This window comes from Giraffa tippelskirchi, chromosome 8 (genome assembly GCF_054371585.1).
Source record: "Giraffa tippelskirchi isolate mGirTip1 chromosome 8, T2T-mGirTip1v1.2.pri, whole genome shotgun sequence".
Lineage (NCBI taxonomy): Eukaryota > Metazoa > Chordata > Mammalia > Artiodactyla > Giraffidae > Giraffa > Giraffa tippelskirchi.
Window position 1 is genome coordinate 163,174,291 of NC_137282.1, and position 13,849 is coordinate 163,188,139.

The 13,849-nt window shown below is 49.2% G+C and overlaps 1 protein-coding gene and 1 long non-coding RNA gene across 43 annotated transcripts in view; both read left to right on the forward strand.

Moving 5' to 3' along the window:
- The window catches only part of MYLK4 (myosin light chain kinase family member 4), a 68,966-nt gene that overhangs the window by 25,819 nt on the left and 29,298 nt on the right, over positions 1–13,849 (forward strand). The window lies entirely within an intron of this gene.
- On the forward strand, positions 2,365–7,676 carry LOC145518591 (uncharacterized). Its single transcript, XR_014063009.1, has 2 exons — positions 2,365–4,743; positions 4,783–7,676. It is a non-coding gene; the product is annotated as an uncharacterized LOC145518591 (long non-coding RNA).

A 13,849-nucleotide genomic window follows, 5' to 3' on the forward strand; every position in this document is an offset into this window, starting at 1 on the left:
GGAAAGGACATTAGACAGACTGCTAGCAACCTATGACGTGGTCTGTTCAGAGACCAGGCCGAGTGAGCGCCTGGGACTGTGGGCAGTGAGGGGCTTCTTCGCACATGGGCCAGAGACCCCAGCCCCGGTGTCCGCAGCTCTCCGACTCCAGAGACTGGGGTCTTGTGGGGCTGGGTGTAAAGCATGTCCTAGAGGAGGCAGCTCATAGCAGTAAACGGAGTGCTGAATGCAGAGTGAGAAGCAGTGGGCGCACATCCTGAGTGATGGTCAAACTGGACAAGCTGCTTGACTTCCTAGAGGCTCAGCTCTCCCCTGCCAGGAGGAAATGCTCGCCTTTACTCCCGGGAGGGCCGGCGAGCTGGGGTCTGCAAAGGCCTCTTGGCTGCGAGCCTCGCACATGGAGCTGCTGACTCAGCGTGGCTTTCACCTGAGGAGCCGGGGTCACAGGCCCACCCCGGACGGGGGGACCCCCAGGCAGATGTGAGGCGCTGGACCTTCACCTGGAGTCCTACAGGGTGGGTGCTGGGGTGGACGGCCACCAGGTCATTCCCAGCGCCAAAAGGCGGCTTGTGAACCGCTCGGCCCAGGGAGCAGGTGCAAACGGATTCCGCGGGTGCGGGGCCGCTCCCCGCTGCAGTCCGCCCGCCCTGGGGGTCTGCTTGCCTGTCTGCCCTGTGTTTCAGGAGTTTCATTTTTATACTGGCTCGTTTACAGATGTTTGATCAGGTGTGAACTTCCACCAAGAAGACTATAAAAAAGCAATTTAACCAGGCAGTCTGAAATGCCATATGAACGGTCGGCCTCTACACAAATTACGTACTGGACTTTAAAAATGAACAAAGTCGCTTTTTCTTTTTCATTTCCCTGCGAAGCTCCTAGAAGGAAAGTTCAGGAGTTCACTTTGCCTGTTCGGGTCGGCTGTCCGAGCAGCCACACCGCCCTACCTGCCCTCAGCTGTTCTCTTTTCCTGACACGGCCTTTCCCTCCCACTCACCAGGCAAAAACCTGGGTATGTGTTCAGGCCTGGCTCAAAGGGCAACGCCGCCTCAAAGCCTCCATAACCAGGAGCCCCCGGAGGATGCCCTCCTTCCCCTGGGCCGGGGTAACCCTGTCTGCATCTTTATCGTAAGAGCATCAGGCACTAATTAAGAGCTTACCACGTGCCAGCCACTGGTCTAAGTGCTTCGTATATGTTCACTTCATGCTTATGAAAGATGGGTAAGGTAAGAACCTTTATTATCCTCAGCTTACAGATGAAAATTGAGGCACAGAAAGGTTAAGTAGCTCTCCCAAGATCATACAGCTAGAAAGAGACAGCCAAGGCAGGACATGCATCCAGTCTCTTAAGCTATTATAACCCATACAAGATAATTCTTTTAATAATGCACTGCTCAGTTTTTCTCACTTGATTTTAAGAATTTTCCGTCAAGGGCTCTGTCTTACTCCGATGAGCATATTCAGCATTCTGTCTGAATGAATGAATGAATGAATGAATGAGTGGGTGCACACACCCGCAATGGGGAAACAAATTCAAACAGCGCAGGACACTTGAAGATGATGAGAAATTACACTGGGGCTCCAACTCTGGTTTCTCTCCACAGTGAACGCTGTCGATAATTTCCTGTGACTTTTTGTGGGAATGCCAGCATGTATGCATGTGCTTTAAAGAGTTTATCCAAGCAGGATCAAACTTGCACACATTCTGTTTATTCCTAGTGCATACAGTGCTATTTTTAACTTAGCAAGACTGCAGAGCGTTCACCCATCCACCCACCCATCAGCAGACGCCTGAGCGTCTTCCACGTTTCGGCCATTGTGAATAACGCTGCTGTGAACAGGGTTGTGCAGATATGTTTCTGCATTCTTGCTGTTAGATCTTTCGGGTTCGCGCTCAGAAGCGGGATTGTGCATCACGCGGTAGCTGTCTGTCACATCTTTGCAGAAACCGCCTTACCCTTTTCCCCCGTGGCTGTGCCGTTTCACGTTTCCACGCACAGCACACAGGATTCCGTCTTCACATCCTCACCAACACTTACCGTTTTTATGCCGGGCTCCCAGGCACGATGGGTGTGGTGTGGTATCTTGTGGTTTGGGGCTTATGTTATTTTATTTTTTTGTCCACGTGGCATGTGGGATCTTAGTTCCCTGACCAGGGACTGAACCCATGGCCCCTGTAGTGGAAGCTTGGGGTCTTAACCACTGGACCACCAGGGAAGTCCCCTGGTTTATATTACTCTTCATTCAAGAAAACTCATCCTTCATTCTGGGTTTGGGTGGGAGTGTTTTAAGGAGGAATGGCAAAAGCAAAGTTCTCCGTGGGATGTGGCCCAGGGTGTGTTTGTCAGCCAACGTCTGGGCCCAAATAAGGGATCCGACCTTTAAACTGGCTGGGAAACCCTGCACCGCCCGGCCAGGCTGACCCCCAGCGACCTCCCCGGGGATTCCTGAGTGTTAAATCGTGCCCCGACTCTGGGTGGGAACGGCCTGCTCTAACAAAATACTGGTGAGGGCTGTGTGCTGGCGTTTATGTCAACGGGAGAGTGTTCTTCCAAGTGTTGGGGTCAGGCGTGGACACGCCTCCCCGGTGGAGGTGGACTTGACCCGGGTGGTGGAGTCTATGCAGACAGCTGACCCGCCTGTTCTGGAGACCCTGCATCAAGCTGGTGTTTGTGATGCTTTGCTTTTTCCAAAAACACTCCCGCATTCGTCAGTATGTGTTAGCCCCTCAATAATCTCTGAAACCAGGGGTGAAAAACCCGAGTCTGACGTGGGACGCTGTCCACAGGGGACGCGGCTGGTTAGCAGAAACGCCCTAGAACCCAGCCCCCTGACCGTGGGCCCGTGATCCATCGGACAGAGATGGTCCCCTCCCGGAGGAAAGATTTCGTGCATTTGAAGAGCCTGCTTTCTTCAGGACTTTTTCTGGCTTCAAGCAAAGTATCCTGTCGAGCAGTGGCAGAGGGTAGCTTGTGTCTGGCCCTTTCTCCATAGACCCTGGCAGTAAAGACCAGCTCTGTGAAGATGGGCACACCCCTGGGGCCTCCCTAACCTTGGCAGGTACCACCTAGTGCCCCTCACAAGCCTTCGAGACCAGGGCTGGTTAACTCTGCTTAGCTTAAGGTTAGAAACCTCTGCTGATGACTCTTGTGACGGTTAAAACCAGCTTCTCCAAACATGAACGCCGTAGGCGGAGGAATGCCCTGTGTTGTCTCTTGTTGCTCTGAGTAGCTTGAGTCAGAGATCACGTGAAGTTCTATGTCATCAGAGAAGGTCTCTGAGTGACCGGTGGTTCCCTGCTGGACTTCAGGCGGCCCAAAGTAGATACAGGTCTGGGTGGCCCCTACCAGGCTGCTTGCACAAACACGAGCCCACGCGTAACCGGTCTGTCTTCTGGAACTTGCTCTCTGCGAGCTGAGTGGCCGAGAGCATAGGGGCTCATGGACACAGCAGGTGGACGCCACTGATGGACAAAGGCAGCCAGCTGGGCTTGACGGCATCGCTCCACAGAGGTCATCCCCCTGGCTTGGGTGGCCCCTGCTGAGTGCGAGCCCCGGGGCATGATGAAGCCGTTGTTCCAGGGACAGCAGAGTCAGCGCCTGGGGGTTCAGGTTACGTGACTGTTAGTGGGAACACAGTGACAATTTCCTCAAATGGACGCGTTCACAGCCTGTCCTTTTCTGCTTTAAACAAAAGAGGAGAAAAACCCACCTCACACGCCACCTCTGACGTGTATTCTGTTATATACTGACTTGCAAGATTGACTATTTATATCTTTACAGAAGCACCTTCTTTCTTTCTTCCATGACTGGAAGAAAGAGCTTTTGTTTCTGAGAAAAAACAATCATCAGTCACTCTTAGGTCGCTCTTCAGAACGACTCCTCAGAGCCTACTTAAAAATTATAGACCTGAAATGCTGCCTTATTTCTCTTAACCAAAGATACCCAACGTTAGCATTACTTAAAAATAGTTTTTACTTAGTGGATAATGTTACGTATGAGATGCCCTTCCAGAGCATCTTAGCGCTTTATAGCTTCTCAGATGATACCACCCTGTGAGAGTGTGTTCGTAAGCCCTGGGCTGACACCCCACGCAGAGGCTCATGAAGGGTAGCCAGAAGGTTTCCTCCTATGTCACACTAAACACAGTTCAAAAATAAAAAGTCTTGCCCTCGTTTCATTTCACCTTTACTGAGCCAGAGGTGAGAGAATTTAATGAGAAAGTTTAGAAGTAACAGGTGAGTTGAGGATACTCAGAATGTAGCCCATCTGGGGGTGAAGACAGGGCCTGCTGAAAATCCCTCCACAAAGGTGTAAGTTGCATCCATCAAGGAAATGTTGTGCTAAACTCATTCTTTTTCCTCCTGAGTTATTAAGCTGGCTGAGGTGAGAGTGCCGTGACTTAGATTAATTTCCGCAACTAAATTTCTTGCCATGTCTTGTGGGAAATTCAGAGGCATGTGAACTGGCTAGCAGCACAGCGGGTGACGCTGTGGCTGGAGAACCATCCTCAGCACCGGTTCCCGGGGGGCTGACGGGAGCCCAGAGCCGTGGTCCTCCGCGTCCCTCCTGCTGTGGCGTGGTCAGAGGACGGCTGTTCCCACCCCGGACTCGTGTGCACTGCTGTCTGCAGTCCAGCTCCCTGCCGCTCAAGAAAACACACCTCCAGACAAGTTAGGGCGAGAGATAGTATTATGAGAATAAACTCACCACTCCAATCCGGAAAATGGACGGCTAGCGGATTTCAGTCCTCCGATCCAGAAAATGGACGGCTAGCGGATTTCAGTCCTCCGATCCGGAAAATGGATGGCTAGCGGATTTCAGTGCCTGGGACACGGTTAGTAACAAAGTGTGTGAGCGTCTGTGAGGGACCCGAAGTGAAACAGGCTGTGCTGTGACCTTGCCCCTCGTCTCACCCTGTGCAACATTCTAAACTCCAGCATTAAAGACACTGAAAAGTGCGCTTCCAGTCTCCCGGGGAAGCCCAGCTCCAGGGCTGAGAGCAGCCTGCGTGACAGGTGGCTTCAGATCTCAGGGGCAGGCTTTCAGGACCAGAAAACCTACAGATGAGGGAAGCTTTAAGCCAGTACATAAAAGTGGTTAATTTTTAAAAATGAAGCTTTGATGTCCCATCCAAAAGTTTTCAAAACAAGTTTTGATTTCTGAAAGTCTTGCTGCAAATGGACTTCTCTGATAAATAGACATGTCAACATGATCAATTACCATTTGGGTAAATATTTTAAAGAATTGTAAGAAATTATAAGAAATGATTTATTATTCTATTCCGCCTCTGGACAGCTAGTCCTTGGACGACAGTGACCCCATCTTGCTGGCCTCCCTGCTCTTGACCCTGGCTGTCTCAGGCACATGCCATAGAAGTTTGGTGAATTAAACGCTAGTTCGCAAACCTCACCGGGGAGTCTTGGCTGTGACAGAACTCTCCACTTAAGACAGAGTTTGCAAATTAGAGGGCTAGGACCTTGACGAGCTAACCCCAGGACAACTGTTCCCCACCCTTGACTGCATTCCTTACATGAGTTGCCCAAGAAAATATACAGGACACCACTTAAAATGGAATTTCAGATAAAGAATGATTTTTTTTTTTTTTGTAAGGGACACACTTATATTAAAAAATTACTTGTTGTTTGTCTGAATTTAAATTTAAGTAGGTGTCCTGTGTTTTCATTTGCTAAACTTGACAAGGCTAAGGCTTTAGAAAAGGTTGAAATGAGGTACTAATTTGGCCTGGGATGGGGCACAGGGCTGGGGTGTTTCAGAGGCTCTCCACGTGACTCTATTCTGCAGCTGGGGTTGTGGGGCGCTGTCCTGTAGGGTGCATTTCGACCTTGAACCTGTTCTTGTGACCTCCAGTTGAAAGCATCTGCGTTTCCCTTCCAAGGTATCCCGGGCCTTGGGACCCCAGGCGCTGCCAGCGGGGGTCTGTGAACCACAGGCATGGGGAGAAGCCGGAGCTGTGAGCCGGCCTTGACCTCTCTGCCCTTCCTGAGACAGCAGAGCTTTACTCTAGGAAGTTCTCCCTGTTAGAATTCTCCAGAAAAGAAGTGTCTGTGCCCAGGCGCTGGGCTCCTTTGGCTCATCTCACCATCACATGATGCTGCTCCCGGCTCTGCACGGTCCTCAGAGGTGATGCTCAGCTTCTGGGCACCCTGAGTTCTCAGGGGGGCCTCCTACACCCGAGTCCCCACACCAGGGCACCCCACAACCCAAGGAGGCCTCAGATTAGGAGGAGGGCCAGGCTTTGCTGGTTCCCCCAAATTTGATTGTGTGTGAGAGCTAAGTCTAGGCCTTAAACCCCTCGGGCTCCTCCCTGGGGACTGTCGCTGCCTCCTGGGGCCCAAGCTGCATCGGGGACCTGTTAGCCAGCAGCAAGCCTTGCAGGGTTTGTCCTTCCAGCTGGGATCCACAGCAGTGCTTCTCTGGATTCCTGTTTGCCTTTCTCTGCTCACTTGTTGGTGCCAGTCACACGCCTGAACTGTGGAGCTTGCCACGGCCTTGGGTCTGAGGTGGGCAAGCCTTCTCTGAGGACAGTGCCCAGTGGGAGGACGGAGACTCGAGCATGAGGTCAGGCCTGGCCCTGGGTTGTTTGAGCTGGACAACTGCGCCTCCCTGGCAGATCTACAAATAAGACACAGCGCTGTGGATGGAGACTGGAACCCCTGAAGGCAAGCCAACGCAAGTGTAAAATGGTGGGTTTCATTTTAGATTTGTACAGTTTGAAATCCTTATAGCATGACCAAGTGGTAAGATCTAGTAATCATTGGAATCATGGGATTAAACACAGAATTCTGAGATCATTTGTGTAGAGTTTGGTTGAAAGTGTCCGTGAGTCCTCCAAGGAGAAAAAAACGGGCTCGGCGCTCACAGATGTCAAACACAGGGTGGAGGAGAAGCCCAGAGCGGCGTGATGGTGGCCAAGGCGGGAAGCGTGATGGTGGCCAAGGCAGGAAACGCGTCAAACAGCCATCAGCTCCTGATCATGTGTGCACCCTGAGGACCACTCCTGGGATGAGGTCTAAGATGAAGGGACAGCATCGTCTGAGAAGATGGGATCGTCTGCAACCTGATAGCGCGTGCCTGATGAAGGAAGGCTAAACTGTTGGATATTTTTACGAGTGCCCTATCAGAGGCGCTCATTTAGAAAGAAACTAGATCGTGTTTCCAAGGATGTGAGCTCTGTAGGAAAATTACCGAGGTGTCCTAGCCAGAAGACAAACCCGGTCTTAATAAAGACTTCTGCACCAAGGCAGCCGTGGAGGGAAGAGGCCAGAGCTTTTAATTTGAGTTGGAGTACAAAGTAAGACGCCAAAAGATTAAGTGGAAGGAACATATAGTCCTGGATATAAACAAAACACAGCCCTGTGAGAAGCTGAGCGCTGCAGAATCCTCGAGCCCATTAGCAGCTAATTAACTCCTGTGCTAGCTCGGGCTAATGAGACCGATGGCCCAGGCTACAGCAAATCCGAGAGGGGACAATTCCTTCTGCCTTGTTAGTGGGGAGAATGCAAACAGGAGACGTGGCTTTTTTCTTTTTCCAAGGCTGAAATTCATGACGACAAAGGCTACATTGTATGGCAGATCTGTGAAGTTAAACTTTAAGGTCAACTCTGGTATCCTCTGAAAAAATGATTTGAAAAACGACTTGAAAAGAAGCTAACAAAATATAATGCTTAAAGGCAAATTAAAAAAAAACAATTTTCATCAGAGAACGTGACTCATAAGCACAGATTTTTGTTATTTCTAAGCATAAGTACGTTTATAGATTCAGTCAGCTTTCCCAGCTTCTGCTTCGGAGCTGGTGTTCTTTGGCTAGTACTTGAATTTAGTAAGGAAACTTATTTAACATTACGAATTATTAAAATAAAACATTGTTTAGAGGCAGTATATTTAGATATAAAGATGAGACTAATTCTATCAAAATTCCTATTTTTTAATTTTGATAACGATATCAGATTACCTGGGGGGTAAGGTTATGGACACTTTCAGACATAAATTTGGTTAAATCAGTATTGATGGGAGCAAGGTTTAATAAAAATATGAATGATTATGAAATGCATATAGATAGTATGCTGTTTCATTAAATATATATATATATATATCCATGTCATAACATAAATTAGTCTTCGTTATTTAATCACTTGAAAAAAATCCCTAGATTTTAGGATTTTTGAGTTAAGGATTTTTTTGCAGCTGGAGTCCCCATTTTATAGAACATGGATTTCCATAGGTGTTGGAATCCTCATCTGGTTAATTTTCTTTAAAATTAAAAAAAAAGCCGCACATTTGACTTCGACATTAATTGTCATAACTTTTAGTCGAGAAAGAAAATTCAGGTGCTACCAAGAGTAGAATTCATAAAAAGGGCTTAATATTTTTTATAACATCTACCTAGAAACTGAACTTATTTATTTTTAAATAACACTACTTCTCTATTAAATAGGAAAAGTTCGTGCCAATATGAGTAATTTTGTGGGAGTGAATAGAAAATGAACAACAGCAAAGTACTGGCAGGTGAAGAAATGTTCAGGTTCAGATGTGACCCATGTAGCTACAGTAAGTTACATGTTTGTGTAAGTGTACTCCAGCAATAATGAGGTCAGTTTGAAAAGTATATTGCTTATAACTGAATTAAATCAAAATGAAAAATTTTACAGTGATTGTTAAATGCCAAATTGAACTGATCTCATTAAATGTGAAATTCAAGTATATTTAGACTTTTGCCTAAATTTTAATACATGAAAATAATGAGACATGACCAGAAGAGTTGGAAAAAGTTACTTCTAATTTTTTTTTTTAGCAGTTTCTCATTTCACAGTTTAGATGTATTTGCTGGAGTTGGATGGAGTAGCCTAGCATGGGAGCCTCCCACGCGCTGTGCGTCTCAGCGAGCAGAGGATGCGTTTTCGGCGTCGGCCCTGGCGCTTTCACGTGAGCATGTTGCTCATGACTTTCACCTGGCGCAGTCATCTGTGTGTACGGGTCAGGTTCTCAGGGAAGAAAGACTTCATTAAACTCAAGGAGGGGGCTGCAGAGGCGGGGAGTGAACGCAGACGAGGGTTATACGAGGTTGCTAACTGAAAACAGACTTCAGTTCTGAGCTTGGAATACCCGCAGCTGCAGTTTGCACCCAGGATGGTGCAGCGCTGCGTGGGCTGCGGCCAGCTGTCGCCTCCTCGTGGGCACTGATTTATTTCCTGCCCTTCCGGGGGCAGTCTGGCTAGGAGTCTCCAGGAAGATGGGCGAGCAACCACGCGCTGTTTTTGCTTCCTGTGGAAACCCTCGGGGAATTCCAGGTGGGTCCCTCACAAGCCGAGGAAAGTAGACCAGCCCCTCCTCGTTTTCAGACCCTGTCCAGCCCAAATCTACTCTATTTGGACACAACTGCAGGCACTAATAGAGTTCCCTTAATCCCCACTATTAGACCTTATTTGAGAAGAAGTTCTCCCTCCAAACAAAAGTAGTCACTTTAAAGTTTACTTGACCTGTGTCCTTCTCACTCTGGCCACCCGATACCAAAACACAGATTAATGCTTATGTTTATACCGGTTCATAACATAAAACAGTTCTCCAGTTGCCTGTTCTAAGTGTCTAGAAAACTGCTGTGTAGTAACACATGGGGCAAGGAGAACTTTGCGTCCATTTGGAGAAGATACTGCGGTGGGTGGGTGTTTAGTGAGAGGAAACGAGAACAGTCTGTGTAGCGTGAGTCCAGCTGGCACTTTACGGAGGAAGGTGCTGTGGGGAAAGTCACCAGTACTCACAAGAACCATCCCTTTCAGCAGAAATGCTTCAGCTCATTTGGCGCTCTTTGGTAAAGAACCCTCCTGCCAATGCAGGAGATGCAGATGAAGAGACCCAGGTTCGATCCCTGGGTTGGGAAGATCCCCTGGAGGAAGGCATGGCAACCCACTCTAGTGTTCTTGCCTAGAGAATCCCATGGGCAGAGGAGCCTGGTGGGCTGCAGTCCAGGGGGTCGCAAAGAGTCAGACACGACTGAGCGACTTAGCAGCAGCATTCAAATCCCCCACAGCTGAGCGGGGCTGGGGAGACTCGCATCTCTCCTCTCGCTGAGCCGCCCAGGCCTGCGTGGGGAGACCCACGTCCCTCCTCTCGCCGAGCTGCCCAAGCCTGCGTGCTCTTCAAGGTCTCTTCAAATTCTAAATAGTTTCATGATTTAGTACATTTTCTATTTCTTTGTTTTATTTTGAACGTTTAAAACACTGTGTTCCTTTACTGTGAACTGTGTGGTTGGGAGTACGAAACAATGGAGTATCCAATCCACTGGGTTGGGAAGCAAACTACTTTCATTATCTCAATTTCTTTAAAACATCTAAGGTGATTTTGTGGGTTTCTCCTTGTTCTGTCTTCAGTCATTGTGGAAAACAAAAAGCATTTTTTCCCTAATGAAAAATGCTACCTTTCCACATGTATTAGTTTTGTTCATGGACGAAGCGATCTTTTTGTGAACAAGAGATTGTTATTGGAATCAGTGGATAGCGCTTTCTTTTTAAAAAAATAAATTTATTTTTAATTGGAGGATAATTGCTTTATGATATCGTGTTGGTTCCTGCCATACGTCAATGTGCACGGAGCCCTGTTTTTGAGCTCCCTGTGTCATACGGCAAATCCCCACGGGCTCCCTCTCTTACACGTGGTGTGTCTGTGTTTCCATGCTGCTCTCTTGATTTGTCCCGGCCTCTCCTTCCCCCACGGCGTCCACACATCTGTTCTCTCCCGTTGAAGCAAGGACGACAGGCTCAATGCCAGGGCTGCCTGAGACCAGGAAGTTACACAGGAGCTGAAGTGCGCATCTCAGGAGCCAGTCCCCCAGCCACTGCCCCTGAGCAATGCTAGGGAAGAGAGGAGAAGCCCTCCATCACATTCCATTCCCCTTAGAGAGAGGAGGAGATGCGAGTCTTCTCGTAAAGGTCGCGAGAGATCACCCTCCTCCATGTGGACAGGGCCCGAGACAGAGGCGAGAAGTCAGCTCTGTGGAAGCAACTCTCACCAGCTGAGAAATGGAAAGAAAGTCACGTACAAACCAGCAAGCACACACATTTCTGTGATCTGCCCTCAAGACACCTCCACACGGGCATCTGGTTACTAAATCGTCATCACAGCAGAAGAGCGATTCCAAGGGCGAAGGTGCCTGGAAAAGCCCCGCAGAAGCGGTTTCTTGCCGGCAGACAAAGACTGGGAGTGTGCGTTTAACTCCGCCAGGCTTCAGTCCAGAGTCGGCGGCCTCGCAGACGTTGCGAGCTGCAGGGGCGGTAGAGTGTGAACGCGGTGGGTAGGCCGGCTCCTTGGTCCCAGGACAGATACAGGGAAGGACTTCCGTGTCAGCAGCAAAGGCACGGACTGAGCCCCCGGTTTAGGGTCGAGCTCGGTGATGCACAAAGAAAGCTAATCACACGTTTCAGAGGAAATAGCTGCGGCTTGCTCTTGCCTCCTGGAAAATTAGGTTTCATGATCCTCATGAAGTAAAATGTGACAGTGCCAGCACCCGCCTCTAACCTCATCTCCTCCTCATCATCACAAGCGTTCGTTAAGTCTCTGAAGCGCATAAGGCAAGTTGCACTCAACACCGAGTCTGCGTTTCTGACAAGGTCTCGGGGGAGCCAGAAACAGACCTACTCTGAGTAGAAGGGACCAGCCAACTAAACCTTTGGGGAGAGTCATCACAGACGAGTTTATATCTACAGCATTCACATCACATTCCATGTTCAGAGACTTCTCAGAGAAGCCTTTTAAAGCCGCTTTGCTTTGTAACATGCTTGCAAAACTTGCTGCCCTGGGGAAGCCGCGGAAAGGCAAACCATGGCAGGTTCAGTATTTTGCTCAGTGACTCTGAGTTCAGATCTCTGAACTTCCCTTAAACCAAGGGGCCACACAGCCCCTCCCCCTGGGGAACACTGGGCTCCCCAGAGAGCGCACCCATCCCCATGAGCCAGCTTCCCAGGGGACTGGGCTGGACCGCCCGCCGCTTACTCGGGGCAGGACACAGGAGATGGAGTGATAAAAGCGAACGTAAAATAAAAACTAAAACGCATACAGAGAACACCATGTGAAATGAATCCTTATAAAACTGTCCGCGGCGGGGAGAAATCAAAGAGTTTTATTAGGTGATGAAAAAACGCTGTAAACTCCATGTGAAAACATTCCAAGGTTGGGTCTTGTGTTGTGTAAGAGAGGAATTATACTAAGTAAGACTCAATTAAATCAACTGCACATCAAGGAGCTCGGATCCTATCTGTACCTGAGCTTGAAATTAGTTATTAACACACACGCACACACACAAACCCAGTGCCATCACACACGCACACACACACACACACACACACACACACACACACACCCAGTGCCATTCCTCAGCAACTTTGCAGGTGCTGTTCTGGGGACAGACCCCTAAGAAGACAGAGGCAGCCGCGATTCGGGGGTTTCAGATTCACTTTTGTGTGAAGGGTGCAAATAACTCCGGGCCCTGGGAGGTGGTGTTTCCCCACGGCAGCCAGCCTCCCCTCCTCTGCTCACCTGCATTTGGGTGGAAGAATCCAATCCTTTGCAATGGCCGCATTTTGACCAGGAAGCAAGGCGAGGATTTCAGGGGCGAACCAGGGGTATGGGTAGGAATGCGGGCTTTCCCTTGGCTCCCTTCTCTCCAGATCCCCCGGAAGATCATCTTGGAGAGGAGTCTGCAGTCTGCTGGGCAAGCACCCCTAGACTCATTTTCTCGCTAAGCTGATTGTATCTGCCGGGGACTGTAGGAAGTTTTCTCCCTTAAGGCCCAGGGAGTTTGCATGTGCGCCAAAGATGAAGAGAACCCTTTTCTCTTACAAATGATCTCTACAGTCATCTTCCAGGAGCAGGCGAGGAGACACAGTTTTAATATTTTTCTGAAAATTCTTTCCTTTGTCTTCTTTTAGGCTTTGTTTTTCTCTCTCCGCTGTGAGGAGCCTAAACAAAGTTTAACAATTTAACATTACAGCTTTTATAATGTTGCTTTTTTATTTCTAAGGCGTTAGGTTAAAGTTACCCAAAGTGCTCACGTTGGCACCTCAATAGCAGTGATATACCCTCAGCTCAGCGTATAGGCAGTTAGTTCAGTCGTGTCCCATTGAGATGTGAAGAAAGCAGTTTTCTGAGGCAGCTGTAATCCCCCCCCACAGAGCTGCAGCGATCATGCAGCATCAGCTCAGGGATGCAGACTGTCAGAGGCAGGTGCGTTTCAGCGGGGCCCGGGGAGCCCGCTTCCAGCGGTGCAGCCTGATGGGGCTTTCCTGCCCCACCGTCACCAGTCCGGAAAGCACGTCTTCCTTCTCGCGCGTGGGTTCAGCAGGCCCCCTCTGCGGTGCTGCAGAGCGGAGTTCAGGGAAAGGTCTGGGCCCCAGGCAAGGATGGTGCATGGAGTCAGAACTTCACCCTGAAGTGTCTGTTCAAACAGCAAGGAGAACTACAGCTGCTGTGTGTTTGGAGCTTGTCAGGTCCAAGCTCCTCTAGATGTCAGTATGACACAGGGGAATGAGGCTATGACAGCCTGTGGCAACGAGGGAAGACCTTCTTACCTTATTTAAAGGGTAAAGCGTACCTGATATGCAACTGAAGGGGACAGAATAGAGCCTTGCTTGGAAACTGGATTCTTACCTTCCTCAGAATCAATAGTTCTCCCGTTGGTCAAATCAGACCGTGGCACCTAGCGCGCATCCTGTGGGCACCCACCACCGACATTCTTGCAGACGTTCCTAGAGGCAGCACCTGGGGTCAGCACGCCACATTATCCATTTTGCACATTTTGATTGACTGAAATCCACCGGCACACACCAGTTTTCTTTCCTGAG